This window comes from Gossypium hirsutum, chromosome A09 (genome assembly GCF_007990345.1).
Source record: "Gossypium hirsutum isolate 1008001.06 chromosome A09, Gossypium_hirsutum_v2.1, whole genome shotgun sequence".
NCBI lineage: Eukaryota > Viridiplantae > Streptophyta > Magnoliopsida > Malvales > Malvaceae > Gossypium > Gossypium hirsutum.
In genome coordinates, this window is record NC_053432.1 from 70260337 (window position 1) to 70265585 (window position 5249).

General features: G+C 36.3%; 1 pseudogene; it reads right to left on the reverse strand.

The window, feature by feature from the left end:
• Window positions 1-529: 529 nt before the first annotated feature.
• On the reverse strand, window positions 530-4945 carry LOC107889429 (GTP-binding protein BRASSINAZOLE INSENSITIVE PALE GREEN 2, chloroplastic-like; annotated as a pseudogene).
• Window positions 4946-5249: the final 304 nt, after the last annotated feature.

Genomic DNA, 5249 nt, shown 5'->3' on the forward strand with positions numbered 1-5249 from the left:
AGATATTTTCATCAGTTCCAAAAGTTTTTCTAAACTCGTGCTTTTATATATACTATAAAAGATTATAATTTATAAATAAATTTTATCTAATATAAAATTGTTATTTATTATATAAATTTATTTAATAAAACCGAAATATGATGAATTTTACAAATAAAAAAAGGATTTAAAATAAAAAAATTCAAAAATACAATAAATAATAAAGGCTATATCTCCAAACTCATTCTTTTATAAATAGATAGATAAATTGACATTAGTATTAGTCCCCTTCTCACTTTCCCCTTTCATTTTCCAAGGATCAAAACTGCTCAAAACCTCCTATGCCTGTCGGCAAGTGCTAAGAAATTAGGTGCTCTTTAAATAAAATTTGTTTTAAATATTGTGAATGGGAAAAATAAAGATTGAAAGGGCTTTTCTCTTATTCGGGATTCAACTCGCTTTAAGTTAACCTGAACCCAAGGGGTTAAAAAAACACAAGTTAGATACAGAGAGTGCACCATCTAATCATGCAAAACCAATCAAATGGTACTAAGTGAAAAGCAGACCTACCAATATTTCATTTGCTGTAATTGTGTCATACATAAAAAAGAAGACCCCATCAAAATTCTTCTTTCAATAAGGGAATCAATAAATTTCTAATGTACACTGCCTTTGTAGTTAAGCTTTTGGAGATTTCGGTTTCAACAGTTGAGATAAGCAAGGATCAAATTCCCTGAGCCTATAATATGTGACCGAAAAGAACATACACAAAACGCAACTTTTTACGATAACTAATCCATCTCAAGCAGAAACCTCAGAGAGGTCGTCTGTACTTTCCTCAAACTTTTTCCTTTTTTGGGATTCTAATTTACTTTGGCTGCCAATGGCATCAGATACCGCTTTTGGTAGCCAAAATCCAGGTCTTTCAAGAAATGGTGCCCGGTCGAGGACTAACGGCTCTCTCAAGGTTATCTCAACACCATCATATGTCCATAACGCCAAACTTGCTTCACCCTTGAGACCCAAGGAGAACCAACCTAACCCAGCTGCTGCAATGTCTATGGTGTTTACATCCCAACTACTTCCAGACACTTTAACTTCCCTCTCTTGCCATTTCCCTAATTCAGAAGCTCGGTCTTCACCAATGGGTGGCTGAAGAGGAAGTCAAAAACAGTAATATTAGGGCCTTTTATCTTTTATGCCATAACTGTAGTTATATAGTCAAATGCAGTTAAAAAAAGGCAATGTCATCTCCATAGCAATGTATTTTCATTTCAGGATACAATAATTTCCCTCAAAGAAGCTATAGAGGAAATAATTACTCGAGTAATCCCTTAAACTAGGTACAAAATTTCCCAGTGATCTCATACTGCAATTAAGCTCTCTGGGTAGGCACAACAAGCTTCCCAGAAATCCTTCTCTTTAAAAGTGAAAGTCCCTTAATCTTGGTTGCAGAACAACCAAACTTTAGGCAATAATGATCACTAAAAGTGGAAACAAAGACCAAACAATTTCCTTACCGATATTCTTCTATTTCGATTTTATGAGGATATTATTCTAGTTCTTTAAACACCATATAAAATGACACGACACCCTTCAAAACAGTTTAAGAGCCTATTGATTTAGAAGGGTCCTCGAGTAGCAGTTAATGCAACCAGCACAGTGAGAAACAATCACCAATTAGCATAAGTTGGACAGAAAATACAAAAGAGAACGAAATAAAAGTATACATATACCTGCAATCTGATACCAACATGGTTCTTCCATATTTCATCAGCATTTTCAACCTTTCCCAAGTGCAGAGAAACATTTGGCGATGCCCAAATTGTAACATAAATTGTTTCTACTGAAGCATAATTTAGATCCAGTCTCATCAAGCCACCAACATGGACAGCTTGTCCTACCTGCATATTTTAAAAATCTAAGCATTAGACTTGATAATGTCCCTATTTGGTTGCATTGCTACCTTAAAATATTGCAAGCTTGAAGCAACAAAAGCTGCAAAGGTTTATTACCGTGGACAACAGACAATTGAAACTAAGATAACACTGGAAAACATAGAGGTGACAGGGAAACAATGAAAGGAAATCCCAGTTATTCTTACATATAATATTGAACTTTTCAGCATAGAATGACAAAGCATTCAGCTAAGGAGGTCCAGGTGCATGTTAACTAAGCAAAACGACACAAGATTTGTCAATCTATTATCATCTGGGTTCACTTTTCCCTGCTACATTCTCTTATGACCATATATCAATAGACGAAGCTATTGTCGTTGACCATGAAGGGGCATATAAACTAATGCACTGGATTTGGCCCCTCAAACTCATTGAAACATCCATCTTTAAAAGTAACTTCATCTTGGTCTAACCATCATAATAAAAAGTTAGAAATTACCAAATGAGGTAGTGTGGAGACACGTTAGGTGTTTGCACATCGAAAGAGAATGCTGATAAACACCCCTATAGAATATGTGGTTTGGCCTCTCAAACAGATTAAGGTACAAATATTATGGAACAAGCTTCATCATATTGTAAACCTTCACAAAGGAAGTTAGAAATGACCTCATATCGGAGAAGGTAAGGGTAGTGCCAGATGATAAAAAAAAGGGCAAATGGAGACGCATTTCAGGTCTTCAGGCATGTGAAGTAAATGTCTGAAAATGTCCCCAGAAAAGGTTGTGAGTGGCCACATCAAAAAAGGGAGGGGGCAGAGAAAATAAGACATTGGGGATGGAGTACTATTAAAGAGGGCCTGTTTTCATTAATCTTACTACAGAATGACTAAAATAGTACGTAATTGTGTCATATAGTCCATGCATAGCTGACCTTATGCAGTGGAAAGGGACACTGTTTGTTATTCTTGTTACTGAAAACACAAACGGTATAATGAATAAAGATAAGAGACTCAGTTATTCTCGTTACTGTAAACAAGCACTATATAAAGAATAAAGACCCAGAACCCGGAAGCCAATTAATTGAAGGCAGAATGAAGATGCAGAGGAAGAGGATGAATATACAGCCAAATAAAAAACTCAAGATCAATGATATGAACTCTTTCAATGCATTATATCCCTGATGTGCAGTACATCATACTCCCATATTTCATAAACAACTAATCATAAGATGCAACAATCAACTTTCACTTTAAAAACTTCAGTAAGTTTAAAGCACCGGGATTCTGTTCAATTTTAATTGAAAACTAGACCTTCACAAAATAAAATAAAAAAATCAAGGGAAAAAGGTCTAAATGTGCACAGTGATGATAGTAGGAGGAAACTTGCCTTCACCCTATATGTCCGAGGTTTTAGCTCCTTCCTTATTTCAACCATCTTCTGCTCATCCCTGTTTAATCTCATAGACATTAAATACGGATGTAGGAGCCCTGGAGTATCATACATCTTTGCCTTGGCCGACAAAATTCCACCAATTCGCAAAATCCCAAGAGTTGTCCCAGGAACAGGAGCTTCTGTAAGCCTTGTTATATTTGCCTTTTCCCTCTTAGCAAATGCATTGATAAGAGTAGACTTCCCAGCATTTTGAGCCCCAATAACCCACACGTTACCTCGAGGACCTGCTAATTCCTTTATGAATGCCAACAAATTCTTCACACCCAAATCCTTACGGGAACTAACCAAATATACCCCATTAAGCTTGGGTGCCCCTCCAGCCTTAGCTCGGTGCCTCCAGCCTTAGCTCGGTGCCTAACCCATCTATCTAACCTAGTCGGTGAGATTTGTGAGGGGAGCAGGTCAACTTTTGTAGCCACTAGAACAAGTTTTGGCAACTTTTTGGAAAGTTTGGAGTCATTTTGGGCATTTTCCAACAACTTGAACAACGACTTTGCAGCCCGCTTTGGAAAGGAACCATCAAAATCAACACAATCAACAACCAAAACGACAACAGTAGCACCAGCATTCCCAGCGGGCTTTATCAACCTAGTTGCTATTAATCTATCAAAATCAAAATCAGGAATCAAATTTTCAACAGTTTGGTTCTTCACCTGTCCATAGTTCCTCAAAGAATGACATCGCGCGCATACAGTAACCTCTTCTTTCTCCTTCTGTGCTTCCCGAGCCATCCTTTTCCTTTCTGCTTTTGACAATCTCTTCCTTTTACCCTTCTCCATAATCTCGTCTGTAATGTTACCATACCCAACACTTGCAGGTGCAAAACCATCAAACTCTATATCATCCTCTCCTTTTAAAAAATTAGCTTCCCATTCATCAGAATCCCAATCAAACTCATCCCCCTTTCCCAAATTATCTTCTTCTGTATCACTTCCCTCAAATTTTCCCTCAACTTCATCCACAAAATCCTCTTTTTCTTCTTCTTCTTCTTCTTCTTCTTCAACATCATCATCATCATCATCCAACCCTTCAAGTTCACCCTCAAAATACTCGTCCAGATCCTCTACATTCTCCACTAGTGTCTTCTCAACAACCTTTCTTTTCTGATAATACCCCGGAAGATTAGGATCTTTATCTTGCATAAAGACTCCACAACCAGGGCAAACAGGCCCATAATTCTCATCCTCATATCTCCCCTCACTCAAAACCGGATTCTTTCCTCTTTTAGGTGAAATTTTACCACGAATTTTCTCTGTTGTTCGATGAAAAGCTTGGTCCTTTACCGCTAAACTAATAGTAGAAACTCTGTTTCGTTCATTCTTCTTGTCACCCACTCCTGCAAAAGTAGTGTTTTTGAAACTTGGGTTGTATACTAAGCATATGAAAGAAAGTAAAAGACAATACAGACATACCAATTAGCAAAGGCAATTACCAGAGAAGAAACAAAGTGGGGTTTTCAGTATACATCTTGTGGTGTTGTAATGGAGCTTAGGGGTCAGCTTGACCATTGTTGTTGATAACAGATATGCCATTTCTTCAAGATACAAAGACTTCAACTTTCATTATCTATCCAATCCAAAAATCAAGAGATGAGAAAATCAGAAAGAACATATGAAAATACAAAACTAGTTGGAGTACCAATAAAACATATAAGATTACCGTCAAAAGAGCAAAACCGAAAACGAGCCGGAGGGCTTACGATGGGCAAAAATGTAGAGGATTAACATAATATTTTTTTTCCCCGCAACCAGCAGTTTTAATTTGATATTATTACTTTTTAAAAAACAATTTAATTATTTATTTATTTATTTTGGTATTTGAATTTGGTAAATTGATTATTTTTTATCTTGAATTGAAAAAATATAAAAGTTTGACTTATGACTCTTTGAGATTTTACTTATAATTTTAGAATATTTTATAT